The sequence below is a fragment of the Castor canadensis genome, chromosome 19, assembly GCF_047511655.1.
Source record: "Castor canadensis chromosome 19, mCasCan1.hap1v2, whole genome shotgun sequence".
Lineage (NCBI taxonomy): Eukaryota > Metazoa > Chordata > Mammalia > Rodentia > Castoridae > Castor > Castor canadensis.
Window position 1 is genome coordinate 23,460,606 of NC_133404.1, and position 22,341 is coordinate 23,482,946.

The following is a 22,341-nucleotide window of genomic DNA, read 5'->3' on the forward strand; positions in this document are numbered from 1 at the left end:
CTGACCACAATGCAGTAAAAGTAGAACTCAACAACAAAAGTAAAGACAAAAAACATGCAAACAGCTGGAAACTAAATAACTCATTACTTAATGAAGAATGGATCATCAATGCAATAAAAGAGGAAATTAAAAGTTCCTGGAAGTCAATGAAAATGAAAACACAACCTACCGGAACCTATGGGACACAGCTAAGGCAGTCTTGAGAGGAAAGTTTATAGCCATGAGTGCATATATTAAAAAGATTGAAAGATCCCAAATCAATGACCTAATGATACATCTCAAACTCCCAGAAAAACAAGAACAAGCAAATCCCAAAACAAATAGAAGGAGAGAAATAATAAAAATAAGAGCTGAAATCAATGAAATAGAACAAAAAAACCATACAAAGAATTAATGAAACAAAAAGTTGGTTCTTTGAAAAAATAAACAAGATCGATAGACCCCCTGGCAAATCTGACTAAAATGAGGAGAGAAAAAACCCAAATTAGTAGAATTAGGAATGCAAAAGGGGAGATAACAACAAACACCATGGAAGTCCAGGAAATCATCAGAGACTACTTTGAGAACCTATATTCAAATAAATTTGAAAATCTAAAAGAAATGGACAGATTTCTAGATACATATGATCATCCAAAACTGAACCAAGAGGAAATTAATCACCTGAATAGATCTATAACACAAAATGAAATTGAAGCAGCAATCAAGAGTCTCCCCAAAAAGAAAAGTCCAGGACCTGATGGATCCTCTGCTGAATTCTTTCAGACTTTTAAAGAAGAACTGATACCAACACTCCTTAAACTGTTCCATGAAATAGAAAGGGAAGGAAAACTGCCAAGCACATTTTATGAAGCCAGTATTACACTTATCCCAAAACCAGGCAAAGACACCTCCAAAAAGGAGAACTATAGGCCAATCTCCTTAATGAACATTGATACAGAAATCCTCAACAAAATAATGGCAAACCAAATTCAACAACACATCAAAAAGATTATTCACCACGACCAAGTAGGCTTCATTCCAGGGATGCAGGGGTGGTTCAACATACAAAAATCAATATACGTAATAAACCACATTAACAGAAGCAAAGACAAAAACCACTTGATCATCTCAATAGATGCAGAAAAAGCCTTCAATAAGATCCAACATCATTTCATGATAAAAGCTCTAACAAAACTAGGAAGAGAAAGAAACTACCTCAACATTATAAAAGCTATATATGACAAACCTACAGCCAGCATTATATTTAACGGAGAAAAACTGAAACCATTCCCTCTAAAATCAGGAACCAGACAAGGATGCCCGCTATCTCCACTCCTATTCAACATAGTACTGGATTTCCTAGCCAGAGCAATTAGGCAAGAAGAAGGAATAAAAGGAATACAAATAGGTAAAGAAACTGTCAAAATATCCCTATTTGCAGATGACATGATCCTATACCTTAAAGACCCAAAAAACTCTACTCAGAAGCTTCTAGACATCATCAATAGCTATAGCAAGGTAGCAGGAAAAAAATCAACATAGAAAAATCACTAGCATTTCTATACACTAACAATGAGCAAACTGAAAAAGAATGTATGAAAACAATTCCATTTACAATAGCCTCAAACAAAATCAAATACCTAGGTGCAAACCTAACAAAAGATGTGAAAGACCTCTACAAGGAAAACTATACACTTCTGAAGAAAGAGATTGAGGAAGACTATAGAAAGTGGAGAGATCTCCCATGCTCATGGATTGGTAGAATCAACATAGTAAAAATGTCAATATCCCCTAAAGTAATCTACATGTTTAATGCAATTCCCATCAAAATTCCAATGACATTCATTAAAGAGATTGAAAAATCTACTGTTAAATTTATATGGAAACACAAGAGGCCACGAATAGCCAAGGCAATACTCAGTCAAAAGAACAATGCAGGAGGTATCACAATACCTGACTTCAAACTATATTACAAAGCAATAACAATAAAAACAGCATGGTACTGGCACAAAAACAGTCATGAAGACCAGTGGAACAGAATAGACGATCCAGATATGAAGCCACACAACTATGAGCAACTTATCTTTGACAAAGGAGCTAAAACTATACGATGGAGAAATAGCAGCCTCTTCAACAAAAACTGGTGGGAAAACTGGTTAGCAGTCTGCAAAAAACTGAAACTAGATCCATGTATATCACCCTATACCAAGATTAACTCAAAATGGATCAAGGATCTTAATATCAGACCCCAAACTCTTAAGTTGATACAAGAAAGAGTAGGAAATACTCTGGAGTTAGTAGGTATAGGTAAGAACTTTCTCAATGAAACCCCAGCAGCACAGCAACTAAGAGATAGCATAGATAAATGGGACCTCATCAAACTAAAAAGCTTCTGTTCATCAAAAGAAATGGTCTCTAAACTGAAGAGAACACCCACAGAGTGGGAGAAAATATTTGCCAACTATACATCAGACAAAGGACTGATAACCAGAATATATAGGGAACTTAAAAAACTAAATTCTCCCAAAACTAATGAACCAATAAAGAAATGGGCACGTGAACTAAACAGAACTTTCTCAAAAGAAGAAATTCAAATGGCCAGAAAACACATGAAAAAATGCTCACCATCTCTAGCAATAAAGGAAATGCAAATTAAAACCACACTAAGATTCCACCTCACCCCTGTTAGAATAGCCATCATCAGCAACACCACCAACAACAGGTGTTGGCGAGGATGCGGGGAAAAAGGAACCCTCTTACACTGTTCGTGGGAATGTAGACTAGTACAACCACTCTGGAAAAAAATTTGGAGGCTACTTAAAAAGCTGGACATCGATCTACCATTTGATCCAGCAATACCACTCTTGGGGATATACCCAAAAGACTGTTACTCCAGAGGCACCTGCACATCCATGTTTATTGCGGCACTATTCACAATAGCCAACTTATGGAAACAGCCAAGATGCCCCAGCACTGACGAACAGATTAAGAAAATGTGGTATCTATACACAATGGAATTTTATGCAGCCATGAAGAAGAACGAAATGTTATCATTCGCTGGTAAATGGATGGAATTGGAGAACATCATTCTGAGTGAGGTTAGCCTGGCCCAAAAGACCAAAAATCGTATGTTCTCCCTCATATGTGGACATTACATCAAGGGCAAACACAGCAAGGGGATTGGACTATGAGCACATGATAAAAGCGAGAGCACACAAGGGAGGGGTGAGGATAGGTAAGACACCTAAAAAACTAGCTAGCATTTGTTGCCCTTAACGCAGAGAAACTAAAGCAGATACCTTAAAGCAACTGAGGCCAATAGGAAAAGGGGAACAGGTACTAGAGAAAAGGTTAGATCAAAAAGAATTAACCTAGAAGGTAACACCCACGCACAGGAAATCAATGTGAGTCAATGCCCTGTATAGCTATCCTTATCTCAACCAGCAAAAACCCTTGTTCCTTCCTATTATTGCTTATACTCTCTCTACAACAAAATTAGAAATAAGGGCAAAATAGTTTCTGCTGGGTATTGAGGGGGGTGAGAGGGAGGGGGCGGAGTGGGTTGTAAGGGTTGGGGTGGGGGCATGGGGGAGAAGTGAACCAAGCCTTGTATGCACATATGAATAATAAAAGAAAAATGAAAAAAAAAAGAAAGTTAAACAATATCACTGAAGAAAAGTAATTATCCAAAATGGTAGAAATAATTATACTCTGGTACAAAATTTTAAATAAAATTATACCTGCAACAGGAAAATGAAAATAATTTTGTTTAAGAAAGTCATCTATTTCAGAAGAAGAGGACACTAAGAGGGTCTATGAAAGCTGAGGATAAAGAGAACAGGCTAGAGACAGTTAACATATCCACTTTCAAAAGACAAAGAGCCTTAAGCAGGGGCAGGAAAATCTGAAGAACAAATTCCTTCCCGGGGAAGGAGCAGGACCAAGGAATTTTGGCTTTCAACTTCCATTATTACATGAAAGTTAAGAATCACAGAGAAAACATAAAACATGTTTTCAAAACACAAGAATATAAATCTAGAAGTCATGATAAATGTGCTTTTTATTCCATCAAAAGAGGAAAGAGTCACGGATGAAGGAGAGGTATAATTTTATCATACCTTGATTTTCTGGAATTCATTTATATCACAGTGGTGCAATACCTGCCTCGCATGCACCAAGCTCTGGGTTCCATCCTCAGAAGCATATCAACAAACAACACGCCAGAAATTTAAATTCACCAATCCAACAAAATTCATTGCTTAATAAAACCTGTTCAGTCTTTGTAACTTTCTCCAAGCACTATCCAGGACCATTCTTATAGAATCCAGTTTTCCCACAATACCTGCTAACATGACTTACAAAAACTCCCACTCTCTAGATAGGTTAATTTTTTCATTTTTCACTATTGCCCAGATGACAACTAATCACCATGGTACTATCCTCAGTCAGAATCCCACCTTACTACTTAATAATATTCTATCCACCCCACCCCTCTAAATGATCATTGTCTATAAATACTTGCCTATGCTATTTTCCTCATTTAGCCTGATATCTTTCCTTTACAAGAAGACGCTGACATTGGAGTCATCCATTTACATATACACATTCAAATTTATCATGTGAGAAATGTCATTAAATAAATTTTAAACAAAACAAGTAAACACATTAGAAACCCAAATAAACAGCTACTAGTGATATGTTATGCAAGAGCTATATGAATCTTTGAAATAAACGGTGTAGCAGGTTCTCAAATAGGCTCTCAATAGTCCTTGTTTCTGGCCTCTTTTATTACAGGTATTTTGTAATAAAAAATGAGAGAATGGTAAAATAAAAAGAAAATTCTTTACAACTCACCCCAAACACAATATTTAAGAGGTATTTTAATAGGAATAATCGCTACCATCAAATCTACTGAAAAATTCTTTAGTAATTCAATTATGTTAAAAATATTCCAAATACCCAGTGTCGCAAAAAGAAAGAAAAGAAAACGATCCCAAATATTTTAAAGGATCATCCATATACAAATCGACTCATGGCTGAATTCTAACAATTGAATGGGCGCAAAACAATTTTATGTTTTACATAAAATCAAAACACTCTTGGTCGCATTGGTAAAGCCAGATTCAAAGGAAACAAGAAAATATTAACAGAGAAAGCTGTATATTTTAACATCTATGTTATATATGGTACGTTGTTCAGATTTTACATGCAAATATTTATGAAATATTTGTATGACAAAATCTGTTGAACAGAAAAACAAAACAACAATAAATACTGCACCTCACTCTCATGCGACAATTAAACCCAAAACCTACAAGGCGCTTTACATCCCTTCCCAGGCCTCCTACAGCGCTGGCAGAAGCAGTTTCGGTTCTGAGGCAGCCATCCTCACCGCGACTCACCTTCCGGTAGCACCTCGCCTCACCTTCCGGAAGCGCTGAATGATGACGCACTTCCTCTGCCGCCTCGGCTTGGAAGTCCCGGTTCTTCTTGTCACCTGGACCCCAGGGACCAGGCCTGGGCTAGTGCGAGCCTAAAAGAAAGTCTTCTGTGGTAATACTGGTTTTCAAAACAGACTATGCTGGACAGCAAAATACTTCTGAATTGCGATTTTCTGCAATTCAAGGATAACAGCATAAAATAACATCTACCCTAAACAGTATTTTAAGAAGTGTTTCATGAATATGAAGGATTTTAAGTGTATTAAGAAGCATTTGATCCACTAGGAATTTAATCATCGATGGGGTGGAGGTATGTAACCTTAGACGTCAGAGAACATTTTTATTTCATTAATTGCATTCATATTTCAATGTAAATTTATCACTTTCAAAAAAAGATTCTCCATCTAACATTTCAAACTTAGAATACTACATTGTTACAAATACTATTACCTTGCTCCGTTGTGTTATAATTTTGTACGTTAAATCATACATATAAATACAGTGGAGCAACAAATAAACAGATTTTTTTTCCTCATTGGGTTGAATCCAGGGGTAACACAGGTTAAGTGGTATTGCTGTACCACTGAACTATATCCCACCCTCATGAAGGTAATTCTTAATTGTGTATTTGAGTAGAAAGACAAAAGTGAACACACTGAAAGGTGGAACAGCACAAATCAGAAGGCTTAGATAAATGTGCATTTCCAAATGTTTTGAATTCTTATAATTTGTTAAATGAGCACAGATTGCTCCCTAAATAGAATTGTGACCTAAAAAAGATGTTTGTGTATAGATATACATATATGGAGATTTGTAAACAATGTGTGTATGTGTATACTGTGGGTATGTGTTCATGAATATGTATACCTGTGGTACTAGTTGAAAATTCCTGAATTTGTCAAAAGAAGTTTTTAATTTTGGAATTATTCCACACATTTATTTTTGGTGGGCCAGGGATTTGAACTCTGTGCTACAAGACACAAAACATGCACTCCACACTTATGCCACCAATTACTGTCCCTTTTGCTCTGGTTATTTTAGACCTCGGATCTTGGCTGGGCTGTCCTTCAACTATGATCCACCCCATCTCAGCCTTCCAAGAAGATAGTACTATAAGTACAAGCCACCAGCACTTGGGCTTCCTACATCTTAAATTTCTTATCATCCCAGTATTTTAAAAGTTGCATAATTTTTACATAATTGTGCTTAGCTTCTCACCAGATCCAAACTCACATATGAACATACACTCACAGTTAAATTCTGAATGATTAATGAGAAAATGAAGAATTCATGAATTGCAGAGGATTTTGGACTTGTATGCTTTTTTTCTGGTACTGAGTTATGAACTCAAGGCCTATACCTTGAGCCTCTCCACCAGACATTTTTTGTGATGGGTATTTTTAAGATATGGTCTTGCAAAACTATGTGCTGAGGCTAGCTGCAGACTGTGGGATCCTCCTTATCTCTGCCTCTTGAGTACTTAGGATTACAGGCATGAGCCACTGAGGCCTAACATGCTTATGCTTTTTAAGATTTAATTGAACCAAAACAAAGACAAATACTGGGAAAACAAGTTAGTTCACAATAATATTTGGGTGATAGTATGAGCACCATTGTAGTAAAGGGGGTATAATGAATATGCAGCATGACAGAGAGTATTTGAAATACCAAAATTTAACCTTCTGTTTTCTATTTGATTATTTTGGTACTACTCATTGGTCTCTGGGCCTACTGCATGTGAGGGATTATTGAAGTATAAACCACCATTTCATCAGGCTTCAGAATGATTCTCAAAAGCATTCAGCATTTTAATTTTTTCTCTTAAATACTACTATAGTCAAAGACAATAACTATGTATCTCAGTATTGATAACTGATCACCCCTAGTATGTGATCATTGTTCTGATCCTCAACTACTTCCAAGTGATGTTTGAGGATTCTGGCCTGTCTTTCTTTTGTTTTCTGGTTCTGGGACTTGAACTCAGGGCCTCAAGCTTGCAAGGCAAGCAGGCACTCAACCACTTGAGCCACTCCACTAGCCCTGTTTTGTTTAGGTTATTTTTGACATAGATTCTCATGAACTATTTTACCAGGTTGGCTTTGAACTAAAAACCTCCTCATCCTTGTGTCCTTAGTAGCTAGGATTACAAGTGTGAGCCACCAACCCCTGGCCCTGCCTTTCTTTAATAAGAGTACTGTTAGATCAGTTTAGCCAGTATCACACCTCACTTAATCATGATTTTTTCCCCTTAGTAATTTTCCATCCCATGTACTGTTTACGGCTTTTTAACTATAAATACCAGGTTGTACTTGCTGTGGTCAGAGTTGAACCCAAGGTCTATCTCCAACACTAAAAAATTCCATCACAATGAATCCCATACTCTATCACAGTGGTCCTAATAAAGTCATCCTTGCAATGCTTTTACATTTTTACAGGGAAATATTCAAAAATCATTGAGTAATTTTTCTTTCACAGTAAATGCACAGTCTTGGATGTAATCATATTGATCACTGGTTTCCTGGACTTCTCAGTCATATGAATCATACACCTGAATCCTTGCTCCAACAAACTATCTTCTGATGCATGTAAAAACAAGTTTTATTAATTTATTTATCAATTGATTGATTGATTTTTGCAAAAAGGTGATTAAACACAGAGTTTAGGCATACTATGGAAGTGCTACACAGCTGGTCTACATTTCTAGTCTCAGGAAAGACTTTTTTCTTAAGTATAGAAGTATACTCTCTGAAGCTCATTTAGTGTGTCAGGGTTCGGTTTAAGGGCCCCTACTGGGATAGCTACTTTTAGTGAGGGGTTTTATTCCCGCATTCTCTCTGGCCAGGAGTGTTCTTTTCCTCTTCCTTTTAAGAGGTCAAACTATGTCAATCCCCAAACATCAAGGATTGTTGAGATTTGGATAATTAAGAAAATGTACATTTGGCTTGAGGAGTGGTCCAAGTGGAAGAATGCCTGCCTAGCAAGTGTGATGCCTTGAGAACAAAACCCAATACCACCGGAAAAAAAAAAACAGAAAAAGAAAAAGTTCTAGGAACTGATGGTGAAAGTCAAATGGTAGAGCATGTGTAAAAGAAATGTAAGACCCTGGGTTCAAATCCAAGTACAACTAAACAGATAAATACATACATATATACATACCTGCACATATACATACATACAAGGAATTTATCTGTTTTTCCTTTACTAAAAGGTGTAACCCTTCATCCAATTTCTACCAAGGTGAACAATTTAACCACTGAATAAAACTTAGATTTTATCACAAAAAGAGGAATGTCCATTAACATAGTTTAGTAATTTTTTTCATCAGATGTATTTGTACTACATAACCAATATGATCTTGAATTCAATATTCTCCTGCGTCAGCCTACTGATTCTTGCCCTATAGGCATATGCCACCAAGACAACTAAATTATTTTTTTTCTTTTCAAAAATTGCTGATCCAAACCACCAAATTTATATTTATTGTCTTTTCATTTCTCCAAAAATGCACTATTCCCTCTTAAAGGAGTTGTATGACCTGGAATTCAAAACTACTCACATTCATAAGTTCTTAGGTCTGGAATGTACTTCATTGTTAAAGTGCTTTCTTTTCTTTATTGTTGTTTTGGTGTCACTGGAGTTTGAACTCCAGGGCAGGTGCTCTACCTCTTGAGCAACTCGGTCAGCCCTTTCTGTGTTTGGTATTTTTGAGATAGGGTCTGGCCAACTATTTGCCAGGGCAGGCTTCCAGCCACAATTCTCCTAATCGCTGCCTCCAGAGTAGCTACAATTATAGCTATCATCCACTGGTGCATGGCTAAACTACTCTCTTTGAATACCTGAGGCTATAAGGTTTTTCCTTTGCCACACCCACTTTTCTTTTTATTTAGGGTTTTTATAGCACACAAATCTGTTCTTTCCATTCTTAGTCTATGAAAGCTGAAAAAAAAATTAGCACAACTTGGCACCGCTAGTTCATGCCTTTAATCTTAGCTACTAGGAAGACTGAGGTCAGGATAGTGGTTTGAGGTCAGCCTGGCAAATAGTTCAAGAGTCCCTACCTAGAATGTATCCAACAAAAGAAAATGACTATTGGAGTGGTTCAAAAGTAGAGGCCTGCTTAGCAATCTTAAGATCCTGAGCTCAAACTGCTGTACTGCCAAAACAAAGCACAATTTACACTGGTACATATAGGGTCAGATGATAGCTTTGGGAAAGGGCATCATTTTATTCCTCGTAATGTCTGGCCCAGGGAATATTCTGGGATAAAAATTTTCAAGTAAGTGTTTTCCTGATGATTTCAAAACACTGAAATGTTTGTAACCAAATATAGTTGAGTTAAAGTATTATTTTTGATGGTATTGGAGTTTGACCTCAGGGTTTGGTGCATGCTAGACAGGAGCTGTTCACATAAGGCAAAAAACCCTGTCATAAAATAGTTTTTGAAAAGAGATCACTGTTAGCTAGCTTACTGTTAGCTAGCATGTAAGGAGGTCCAAATCCTGATTAAATAGGTTACATCCTAACTCATTTGTTGTCCTACTCCCTGTGAGAGTGATACCATCATTATACATCTTTAAAAAAGTAAAGAAGCCAGATGCCAGGGGCTCAGACCTCCAATCCTAGCTTCTTGGGAGGTAGAGATCAGAATTGCAATTTGAAGCCAGCCCTTGGAAAACAGTTTGTGGTCCCTGTTTTGAAAATACCCAACACACACACACACACTCACACACACACAGACTCTGTTAGGAAAACGCCATTTGCGAAAGAAAGGTCACAAAGTAAAGACACTCTCAAGTCCAGCAGGCAAAGTTTAATGACAGGCTCAAGCTGCCAGGCTGCCCATGAGAATGGTGCAGCACAGGACTCGGAGGTGGGGTTGTTTTTATGTCTGTCTTGGGTAAGAGAATGAGGAAGTGGTTGCTGTGAAAATTTGCTGAGATCCTTGGAGATCAGAAAGGAGACTCAGCCGGGCCCAAAATGCAGGCACTTTTGCCTGCATATTTCTATTACAGACACGCACACACACACACACACACACACACACACAAAAGCAGGTGTAGTGGCTCCAGCAGTAGAGCATTTTTTACAAGTATGAGGCCCCAAGTTTAAATCCCTGTACAACCAAAAAAAAAAGTAAACCAAGACAAAACAGTTAAGTATTTCATGTACAGTTAAATTCTTAAATTGTCAAATACAAATTTTCATGATGTTTACAAAAACAAGACATGTAGAAAAATAGGTTACTTACTTCAATATTCTTATACAACAAATGATTTAATTAAAGAAAATGCTTCATTTCCTGAAAGTGGCCTAGCATCATTGCTCCCAGAGCTCTGCATTAAATCACCTGGTCTCCAGGGGGTTCTAGAATCTGCAGTTATGCCATTGGACATCAAAGCAATGTCTATACTGTTTCTGAAATGAGCATACAGACTACTAAAAAATGCAGCCCCATTTTTGTTAGGATGAAGAAAAGGAAAGCCAGGTTAGGATGGGACTCCTACCCTTGTAGGCAGCTTAATGGAAACACCCTACCAGCCTCAAGGAAATGCAAATATCACCTCCCCAGAGGCCCAGAGCTGAGAAAACTACCTAATTACCACCTACCTCCTCTAGCTTTCCCTTGCAATTTTTAAGCCTGGAAAAATTGTTCCACTCAGCAAAATTTACCCTCCAGACCCCTCCCTATATCTACTCCAAGTGTGTAAAGTGGCATTGGTGTTCTGCTTTGGCTAGATACTCCTCTCCACAGCACTTCTTCACAAGTAATAAACACTGTGCTGGCATTTGAGCTGCCTTGCAGCTTATCTATTCTGTGACTCCTTCAGTCTAATGTTTTTACCAGAAATAATGCTGGTAGTACACCTTTGCAGAAGAAATAGAACTGGCTGAAATTAAGTAGCCAATGGATCACTGAGTCTTGTGTAAAAATACCTCATGTTGATATGTTGTTAAATTTTAGGATCAACATTTGGTTGTTACTACAGTATTTTGTTTCTGCATTTCATCATACTAAGCAAGAAAGTAAACCATATTTGATGCCAAATATTTTAAGCTCAGGCTCCAGCAACCACTTACCAGTTGTTTTCCAAGAGCAAAGCACTTAACCCCTACAATCTTCAATTTCCTCATTCATAAATGAGAACACCTCCACATGCCTGAGGGTCAAAGGAAGGTTAGATTAAATAGTACTAGTGAAAATGCTTGGCTAAAATAAAGTAATGGACAAAAGTAAAATATTGTTATTTATTGCTAAGAACAAAATCCGGACATTTTTTTTTCAGTACTGGCAATCAAGCCCAGGGTCTTGTCCTTAACCAGTAAGATACATAGCCAACCTGAAAATTCAGTTTTTCTCCTTTTGTTTTATAGGAATAAGGCAACAGGGAGCATAAAGTTCAGAACACCTTTGTAAGAATCTGTCAGCTCACCTACAACTACAATTCAAAACAAGAACCCCAATAAAATTCATCACAAGTATTACCTCAGCATTAAAATTTGCCAAGTTGGAATTACTGAAAAAGATATTCTTTTGCCACAACTGCTACTCACTTTGCTGACACAAATGAAGATCAAAATGAGTAAAATACAAAATACTTTTGATACTCCATCTATTTGCATAAAAGACCAAGATTTTTAGAAGTCTCTTCTGCATATGTCTCCTTGTGTTCTAAACAAGTATTCATAATTATTTTGGATAGTTTCTCCCTTTTTTCATGGAAAATTTCATGACTTGCTATAAGCGTACCTTTTTCATGAGGCATTTGGTCATGGTTTCAATGTGTGACATTCCAAATACTATTTTCTTTGCTTGGATGTCATTTAACACAAATACCTCACCATGCTGTGAATTCACGGGTGCAATGGAAGTGAGAACATACTATCCCACTGCATTTTGAGAAGGGGGAAATCTGAGGCCCATGCCTTGGCCTAAGTCCATGCTCACAGACAGCAAGAAAGGACATGCAGTGTTGGTGTTTTTTGCGGCTGTGATATAGAATGTGGTAAGTCAGCAATCATTCCCCAAAAGCCTCGCAGGAAAAAAGCTACATGCTTTTAGGTACATGCCTTCTTCTCACCTTAGACAGGTGGCACACTGAAGTGGGGGCTGACTCCCTGAAGACCATTGTGAACTATGACCTAAGTATCATTTTCTCATCCCTACTCACCCCTCTTCCCACAAAAGTGCTTCTTTGGTGAATGAAACAATGGGTGCCAAATAGGACTGTTCTTCTACAGTGCATGCCTGTCACTCCAGGCTGCAGATTGCTCTGTCATCTAACAGTGAGCTGGGGGAAGAGCTAGAACCATGCAGAGATGGAATCATTATAGGTCTTAATTTTGCAACCGGAGCACCACAACAATAGCCATCCAGACCTGGTGATGGACTATCTGGACCTGCTTCTGTGGGGGACCCTCACTACCATTAGCTGCTGCCACACTAGGGGTTGGGCTGCAGGCTACACCAAGTTACAGGAGGCAGGGTACCTGATCACAGCTGGGGTGGTCAGAGACCTTGAGCATCTCTTCATATGTTTATTGGCCATTTGTACTTCTGCTTTAGAGAACTGTCATTTTAGTTCATTTAATCAGTAGGTTGTTGATTCTTTGAGAAGTTAGGGTTTTGAGTACCCTGCATATTCTGGATATTAATTCTTTGTCAGATATATAGCTGGTGACCATTTCCTTTGCTGTGCAGAAACATTTAGTTTCATGCAGTCTCATTTGTTAAACCTTTCTCTTAACTACTGAGCTATTAGAATACTATTCATAAAGTTATTACCTATGCTATGTGGTCCAGTGTGTTCCCCGGTCTTTCCTGAAGTAATTTCACTGTTTCCTATCTTACATTAAGATCTTTAATCCATTTGAGTTGATGCTAGTACAAAATAAGAGATTGAGATCTAGGTTCACTCTTCCATAGGTAGAAATCCAGTTTTCCCAGCACCATTTGCTGAAAAGGCTATCTTTTCTCCAGTGCATATCGTTGGCTATTTTGTCAAAAATCAGATGGCTATATTTGTTTGGGTTGTGCAAAGTGACATGTATTGCTCTTCATGTCGCTTTTTGTGCCAGTACCAAAAATTTTTATTACTGCTTTTATTACTATGCTGCTTTTATTACTGTGGCTCTATAGTGGAGTTTGAAGTCCAGTATTGTGATACCTCTAGCATTGCTTTTATTGTTCAGAATTGTGTAGTTATTCAAGATCTTTTGTTCTTTCATTTAAACTTTAAGGTTGACTTTTCAGTCTCCATGAAGAATGTCATTGGAATTTTGATAGATATTACATTGAACATACAATTGTATTTGTTAGTATAATCATTTTCACAATATTCATTCTGCTGATTCATAACCATGGGGTGTCCCTCAATCTTCTGATGTCTTCATTGATTTCTTTTTTTATTGACTTGTAATTTTCGTTGCTAGCATGGCACATTCTTCATTAAATTCAGTCCTATGTACTTTAATTTTCATGCTATTATGAATGGTGGTGTTTTCCTGATTTCCTTCACAGACTATTCATTGTTTGTATACAGAAATGTTATGTGCCGGTCTCAAAGTTTTGCAGGCCAGCGTCAAAGGTCCTTGATTTCATAGGCCAGGGAACTGGCTCATGAGGCAGCTGGATGATAAGCCAAAGCCAGTATATAAAATAGGATTTATTAGAGAAAAAGAAAAGGCTACAGCCAGAGAAGTGCAGTGGAGCCCGGAAATTGATAACTCCCTGCTCAGGTAAATGCTGGAGATTTTAAAGGATGTTTTAACTCTGGGTTGGGTGGGTGTTTCTCATTGGCCATGGCTTTCACCAACTCTCTTAGGTGAATTGGTATAGTTAGCACCTTTATTGGGGGAAGGGATCAATCTTCAGAGCATTTTGTTCATCATCACTGTGGCAGATCTATCAGACTCTGTATCTCTTCTTTAGGATGCAGAAATGTGGATTTACAACTCCCTCTCAGGATGCAGGAAAGCAGGCCTCCAAATCCTCAGGATGCAGGAATGATATTGCTCTTCAGGGAGGGTTGGGATATTCATTCATGTGCCTTAGGTCTCCAGACTTAACAAGTCTCCCCTCTAAGACAAGTACCCAACTGCTTTTGGGGAGAGGGGTGATGACTCATCTAGCTTCTTCATGCTGACAATGGGGCGACTAGGGGTAGGGGAAGTGTTACTTGTCTCGGGTTGACCTGTCGTCTCCAGGGTCCCCCGATAGAACAGGATGGAGGGCTCATGTGTAGGCAGAGATGAGTATTCCTTTACTAAGAGCTGGAGTTTGATCCACTAGACTTGTGATATGAACCTGGAGACAGCATTTATTATACAAGGCCCAAATAGGAGAATTAGAACTAGCATAAAATGTGGGCCAGCAGAGGTAGTGTCCAAGGAGCCCAGCTCCATATGTTGTCCAAGAAGGACCACAAATTGGCTACCTCCTGTCTCCATTTTGTAACTTGTCCTTTTAACTGTCTGGCCATGTCTCTGACCACCCCAGAATTGTTAGTATAAAAGCAACATTCCTTATTTAGGGAAAAGGCATGTTCTACCCTTTTCAGCAGTTAATAGGTCAAGTACAAAACTAACTCGGGGCACTACTGCCACAAGTGAATCTACCTGGTCCTGTAAAGCCTCTGTGGACTGAGTGGTCTGTTTTATGTCATTATTAAATTCTGTTGACAGCTTTTGATAGGTGTCAACTGACAAGGAGATGCCCCCATGCCAGTACCTATTCCAGCCATGATCCCCATAGCTATCAGTAGGAGAATGACTTGGATAGCTCATTTTGACCAAGTGTATGCCTCTAGAGGAATAGGAAGGGATTGGGTACCAGGGACAACATCAATATATGGGGTTAGGAGAGCTTTAGTACAGGTTCCCTTCCAGCCAGGAGGCAAGCAAGTGTTTCACAAAGAAAGTAAATTCCTGGAGAAAACAAATACTGAGTGTTATTTGATGACTGTGTGATATTGATGCAAAGGCTCTTGGAGATTTCCCCCAGTGGAATTGACCCCTGTGAACTTTGGAGGCAATGGGGAGCAGGATGGGTTAGTTCTATCTTGGGAATATTAGGTTTTGTTAAAGGAGGGTTTAATTTATTACCTGGTGAAACCTCAAGCGAGTCCATGGGGGTTGCCAATACTTGTGGAAGGCTTGGAGAGAGACAAAGCCAGCAATCCTCAGCCAAAGAGGGGATTGTAGAGTTTAAAAGATGAGGGGCAGAGTTTAGTAACCTGAAAATCTGGGAATTTAGATCCATGTGTGGCTGAAACTGCAGGGGTTGTAAATTTTTCTGGGAAGGGGAATGGGAAGTGGTAAATCTGGCAAATGTAGTTTTTATGATCCTCCTGTGACATGCCAGCAAGTATTTCAACTTTTCCTTTTATAGTCTCTTTTGTGTTTTCTCCCTCTGTCCCCTCCTGCCATCAATAGATCCATTGGCCTGGTTTTCCAAGGCATTGGGTGGGACCATACATGCTGACAAATCCTGTGCCTAAAGCCTTGCCATATAGCTGTTCACTTTTTTAAACATCAGTTGTTGCTGTATGAGCAACCAGGTGCAGCATTATAGTAACTGCAATCATGAGGGCAGGGAGGAGGACCTGCAGCCAAGGTGCAGACTATACGAGGGAGGAGAGCACAAAGAGCAAAATACACAGGATGAGATACCCACCACTCAAGGCTACTCATTGGGGCTATATCCACTCAGGGAGAAGTTGCCCACAAACTGACACTCAGAAGAAAGGGGACCAGAATAAAACCAGACAGCCCACAAAAACAGAGGAAGTGAAGGCATAGGTTATATGTTCAAGGTGTTCCTTTTGAAAAATATTTGAGGTCTTCTACTGCTCACAGGAGTAGGCTGGTGGAGCAGGGTGTGGCACCGGGGTGGGTGCATCAGGCTCTGGTGTCCAGTGTTTCACTTGAAAGATGTGATTCCAGGAGTCTAGACCAGCAACCTTAATTCCTGTGGGAGTAGATAACAAGATGGGGTATGGCTCTTTCCAAGGGGATTCAGAGAGATCTCAGGAGTTATGGGGAAGTTTGATAAGGACTAAATTTCCAGGATGAAAGGTAGCCAGGGAGAGGCCTTGAGGCTCTTCCCTCCCTACTTCAGAGAGGACCTGCTGAAACTTGGCTAGTTGTGTGATATGAGAGACTAGGTTTGTTACTTCAAGGTCTAAAATTAAATCTTTTTGGAAAAACGTTCTCCCATACAAGACTTCAAAGATAGTAAGGCCCATTTTATTTGGGGTATTTCTAAGTATGATTAAGGCAGTAATTTTTGCCAGGGGAGGTGAGTTTCCTGAGTCAACTTAGACAGGTGTCTCTTGAGAAATTCATTGGCTCGCTCAACCTTGCCTGAGGATTGGGGTCTCCAGGCACAGTGGAGATAACATTTGATTCCCAAAGCCTTAGAGACTCCCTGAGTGATTTTGGCTGGCAAGGGCTGCGCATTGTCACTTTGGAGAGTATGAGAGAGTCTGAATCTAGGTATAATCTAACTAATTAGCACCTTAATTACCCCCTGGGCCTTTGCAGAGAAGCAGGGGAATGCTTGAACCCACCCAGTAAAGGTTTCCACAAGAACCAGGATCAATCTAGAGGCTGGGCTTCCTGGCAGGTAGGTGAAGTCAAGTTGCCAGTACTCCCCTGGATACGTCCCCTTCCCCTGAGTTCTAGGGATAGGCAGGGCAGTTTGCAGGGGTTGTTATGCTGACAGATTTCACATCCTCTAATTAAATCCTGGAGAGTATATCTGTGTTTTATCCCCTCAAATAGCTGCCCTGCCAAGGAGAGTGTCTTATGATTTCCTGAGTGATAGGTCTGATGTAGAGTTTTTAGGACCTTCCATTGGCTACTCATTGGGCAAATTATTTCCCTCAGGAGGCCAGAAATTTTAAAAAGGGACTCAGTTGCCCTGCAGATGATGGGCTCTGTGGCTCTGCACAGAGGTAAGTCATCCACATATTGAAGAAAGGTGGCCTCTGGGTAGTGACAATCTAATATGTCTATGATTAGGGCCTGTCCAAAAAGATGAGGACTGTCTCTAAACTCTGTGGTCAATCTGTCCTAGTTAGTTGCTGTGAAGAGTTTGTGGGATCCTCAATGGTAATCAGAGCCTGACAGTCAGGATGCAGAGGAATGCAAAAGAAAGCATCCTTTAAATCTAGTACAGAGTACTAGAACATTTCATTCTTCTTCATGGCTGCATAAAATTCCATTGTGTATAGATACCACATTTTCTTAATCCATTCGTCGGTGGTGGGGCATCTTGGCTGTTTCCATAGCTTGGCTATTGTGAATAGTGCCGCAATAAACATGGGTGTGCAGGTGCCTCTGGAGTAACCTGTGTCACAGTCTTTTGGGTATATCCCCAAGAGTGGTATTGCTGGATCAAATGGCAGATCAATGTTTAGCTTTTTGAGTAGCCTCCACATTTTTTTCCAGAGTGGTTGTACTAGTTTACATTCCCACCGACAGTGTAAGAGGGTTCCTTTTTCCTCGCATCCTTGCCAACACCTGTTGTTGGTGGTGTTGCTAATGATGGCTATTCTAACAGGGGTGAGGTGGAATCTTAGTTTGGTTTTAACTTGCATTTCCTTTATTGCTAGAGATGGTGAGCATTTTTTCATGTGTTTTTTGGCCATTTGAATTTCTTCTTTTAGGAAAGTTCTGTTTAGTTCACTTGCCCATTTCATTATTGGTTCATTAGTTTTGGGAGAATTTAGTTTTTTAAGTTCCCTATATATTCTGGTTATCAGTATTTTTTCTGATGTGTAACTGGCAAATATTTTCTCCCACTCTGTGGGTGTTCTCTTCAGTTTAGAGACCATTTCTTTTGATGAAGGAGCGGGCAGCAGAGATAGTTGCCTGGGGGGAGAGAATATGACCTTTTAGTTGAGATAGTAAATCCCATCCAAGCAGGGGTACTAGAGTTTCAGGAACTAAGAGGAAAGAGTGACAGAAGTGGAGGTCTCCCCAAGAGCAGACCAGAGGGTGGGAAAAATAGCATTCTAGGGGCTTTCCAGTTATGTCCCAAATGATAACCTCATCATTGGACCGGGGACCAGGAGAGAAAGGTGAGTTGGAGAAATGGGCTCCACTGTCTAGCAGGAAAATGACCTTTTAGTTCTCTACCATTATGGTTATTCAAGGCTCCTCAACATTGATGTTAAAAAGTGGAGCTTGATCCTTATCTCAACTAGCAAAAACCCTTGTTCCTTCCTATTATTGGTTATACTCTCTCTTTAACAAAATTAGAGTTAAGGGCAAAATAATTTCTGCCAGGTATTGAGGGGGTGGGGGGAAGAGGGATGGGGTGGAGTGGGTGGTAAGGGAGGAGGTGGGGGCAGGGGGGAGAAATGACCCAAGCATTGTATGCACATATGAAAAATAAAACAATAAAAAAAAAGAAGTGGAGCCTGCACAGGAGGCCTTGGGACCCTACAGTCAATAGGAGATGGGACTCTGCTTTGTATCTGGGTACAGGAGCATTAGACCTCAAGTGGTTGGGTACCTTTGCAGAGAGGGCAGGGTCCCAGAAGTGGGTAGGGCTATCTCCCAGACAGTCCCCCTTTTGGGCATTCTTTGCAGAAATGCCCCTCCTGTACACAGTGGTAGCAAGTTCAGGATGTAGGCCTGAGTTGGATAGGGCCCTCCCTGATTGCTGCAATGAGGTCATGGTGTTTCTTGTCTTTTTCTTTCCTTTTAGTAATATCCCAGTTGTAGTATACAGACATGGCTAGCTGCATTAATTGGTCCAATGATTTTTCTCACTGAGCCTCAGACTTTTATAGTTTTCTATGAATATCTGGAGCTGACTGTGTTAGAAATTTATCTTTGAGGAGAACCTCTTGCACCTGTGACTCTGGGTCCCCTGTAGTATGCTTTCTGATAGCATCCTTAAGATGCTGTAGAAAGGTAAGGGGGTTTTCTACAGGGCCTTGCTGTACTACAGTCACCTGGGAATAGTTGAGAGGTTTGATCTTGGCCCTTTTTAGCCCTTCCACTATAAGATGGATGAAGTGGTGTCGACACCACTCATCTTCCTTACCCTTTTGATTCCAACGTGGATTTGCCAAGGGGACTCTCTGTGCCCCTGTGGGTATAGGCACATGGATTTCTTCATTTTCAGGTGCCATGGGTATTGGGGTTTGTTTTAAGTGGTAATCATTTCCAACCTGAGTGCCTTTTACCAGAACCCATTGTTTTTCTAATGAGGAAATGTTTGGTCTAGTGGAAGCATAATATCCTTCCATGCCAATTCAAAGGTTTGCATCACAGAGATAAAGGCTTGGATGTATTGGTCTGGGGCATCAGTATAGCTTCCCAGATCTTTTAAAATCTCCTTTAGATCTGATAACTGGGAGGGAACATAGACTTGCCCTCTTCCTACCACGGCCTGTTGAAGGGGGAAGCACCCTTTAGGAGGCTCTGAATATTCGGGTGGCTTAGAAGATAGGGCAGAGGCTGAAGCAGTAGGGGTGGGGGCCTTGTCATTGATAAGGGGCTTTTCTGGTGCTACTTCCTCATGTTTATCCTGTGGCTTACAAAGAATAGCCAGTGTTTGAGTATCTAAATAGAAATTATGGAGGCATTCTGAGTGGTCTCAGAAACGAAGGAAAAGTTGTATGTAGGGTACCTCAATCCAGTTTTTTTCCCTGTTACAGAAAAGGTCTAATTGGAGTATGGTATTGTAATTTAAGAAACCCTGTGAAGGCCACTTCTCTTGGTAATGCAAGGGATACTGAGGCCAAGCCTCAGTACAAAGAAAGATGAGGGTCTTTTTCTTTTTTTGAGGTTAGGGTCAAGGCCCTTCCAGTGTTTCAGTAGATAGGCCAGTGGAGACTGCTTGGATACTGAGGCTGGAAGAGTGGAAAGGGAAGTTCCCATCTAGAAAAACAATAGCAACAACAATTGGGTCAGTTCCCTTCTTGTCAGTGTCCTGACTGGGAGTGACCTAACTAACGAGACCAGGTGTCCCTGTCTCATGACTTTCCCCACCATCTGTGACCAGGATCGAGGAAACTGAACTGGTTGGTTTAGGCCACCTGACTGACAGTGAGAAAAGCTCTAGGTTCCTGCCTTTTATCTAATAATAGGCAGCCTCTTTAAAGGGATTTATCCTTGGAAGGGGTGCCTGTAAAGTTAGAGAAATGTACTCGGGGAAGTAAGGTGATCATAGTGTCATAAGACAATATCTAGTGTTAATACTTGGAGGTAAAAAAAATTATGGTGAGGCCAAAAGTATAGAAAATTTTAAATGAGATGCTTAGAGACCACAATAATGCCCATTTTGCTTCTTCTGGGACTATAACCTTGAGATAACAATTAGCTTTCAAGGGCTGGGTTGGTGAGGCCCAAGGCGTAAGGTGGGGCTGGGAATGGGGCTTGTGCAAAGTGCCACAGTCCCCTTCTATGCCCAGGAGGAGCAACCCCATCCTGAGGTCTGTCACCCCTCCTCCCTCCCTAAGTACACGTGCCTGCATGTTTATTTTTCCTCTCATCCCTTTTAAGGGGAGTAGTGGCAGGTTAGTAAAACCATGAAGGAAGCATAAGAGATCTGATTGTCTCTTTGCCTTGGACATTGTTGGAGAGGTCCTACAGTTAGCTGCCTTTAGAACCTCAGAGTGGGTCAGGAAGTTGCATCTCCACCATTCAGGCTACACTGGGGAGTGCCCTGGCCAGAACACCCTTATAGCTTGAACGGAAACTTTCCTTTCCACTGCCTGTTTTCAGACCTCCTCCTAAGCGGGTCAGATCTCAAAAGAAAGAGAGAGATTTTAAAGAGAGGAAAAAATGCCTCGGTGCACTCAAGTTCAGCTTCACCCACATAGCACTGGCAGTCTAGTATAAGCCCTCGGCTGGCATCTGAGTTCTCTCAGATTGCCTGCCTTACTGTAATGGGCTCAGAGCTTTTCCTCAGGTTCTCAAAGGAGAAGCCATCCTTAATGAGAGAGAGAGAAAGGTTGACCTCAGAGGGCCACCATAGCTAGGCCATGGTGAGGGGGCTCTCCTGGAGAACAGACTCCATCATAGGGCCAGTTGGTCATGGTCACATTCCAACACAACCTTTCCCAGTTTGGCACAACCTATACCAACCTCAGTTGAAGACTGGTCCCTTCATGGGTCACCAAAGGTTACTTGCTGGTGTTGAAGTGTTGCAGGCTGGTGTTGAGGTTCCTTGTCTTCACAGGCCAGGGAACTGGCTCATGAGGCAGCTGAATGATGAGCTAAAGCTGGAATGTAAAGTGGGATTTATTAGACAGAAGGGAAAGCCTACAGCTAGAGAAGTGCAGTAGAGCCCAGAAATCGGTAACTCCCTGCTCAGGCAAAGTCTGGGGTTTTTAGGGATGTTTTAACTCTGGGTTGGGGGGGTTGGTTTCTAATTGGCCATTGATTTCATGGGCTTTCTTAGGTGAATTGGTATAGTTAGCACCTTTATTGGGGGAAGGGAACAATCTTGAGAACATTTTACTTATCAAGAGGGCAGGTGGAATAAATGCCTGGCAAGGATAATGCCCAGAGTTCAAACCCTATAGCTGCCAAAAAAAAAAAAGAAGAAGAAGAAGAAATTCCAAGATCAAATGAAAGTGGTGACACAACATTCTAGAACATGTGGGATACAGCAAAAGTAGTCTTAAGAGACATGTTTATAGCCATGAATTCCCATATCACAAAATTTGACATCAGATAATCTTATGACACATCAAAAATACTTAGAAATGCAAGATCAAGCCCACCCAAAAGTAATAGTGTGAGATTAAAAAATCGGGGCAGAAATCAATGAATCATAAACCAAAAAAATTACAATGAATCAGTGAAACAATATGCTGTTTAAAAAATAAAACAAAACAAAATGGACCAACCTCTAGCCAAATTAACTAAAAGAAGAAAGAAGACCAGAATGAATAAAATT

General features: G+C 40.1%; 1 long non-coding RNA gene across 18 annotated transcripts in view; it reads right to left on the bottom strand.

The window, feature by feature from the left end:
- Positions 1–22,341, bottom strand: part of LOC141419243 (uncharacterized) — a 157,198-nt gene that overhangs the window by 61,459 nt on the left and 73,398 nt on the right. For all 18 annotated transcript variants that reach the window (XR_012444020.1, XR_012444017.1, XR_012444010.1 and 15 more), the window contains 2 exons: positions 21,525–21,661; positions 5,382–5,512 (listed from right to left, as the gene is read on the bottom strand). This is a non-coding gene — a long non-coding RNA (uncharacterized lncRNA). The remainder of the gene's footprint in view (positions 1–5,381; positions 5,513–21,524; positions 21,662–22,341) is intronic.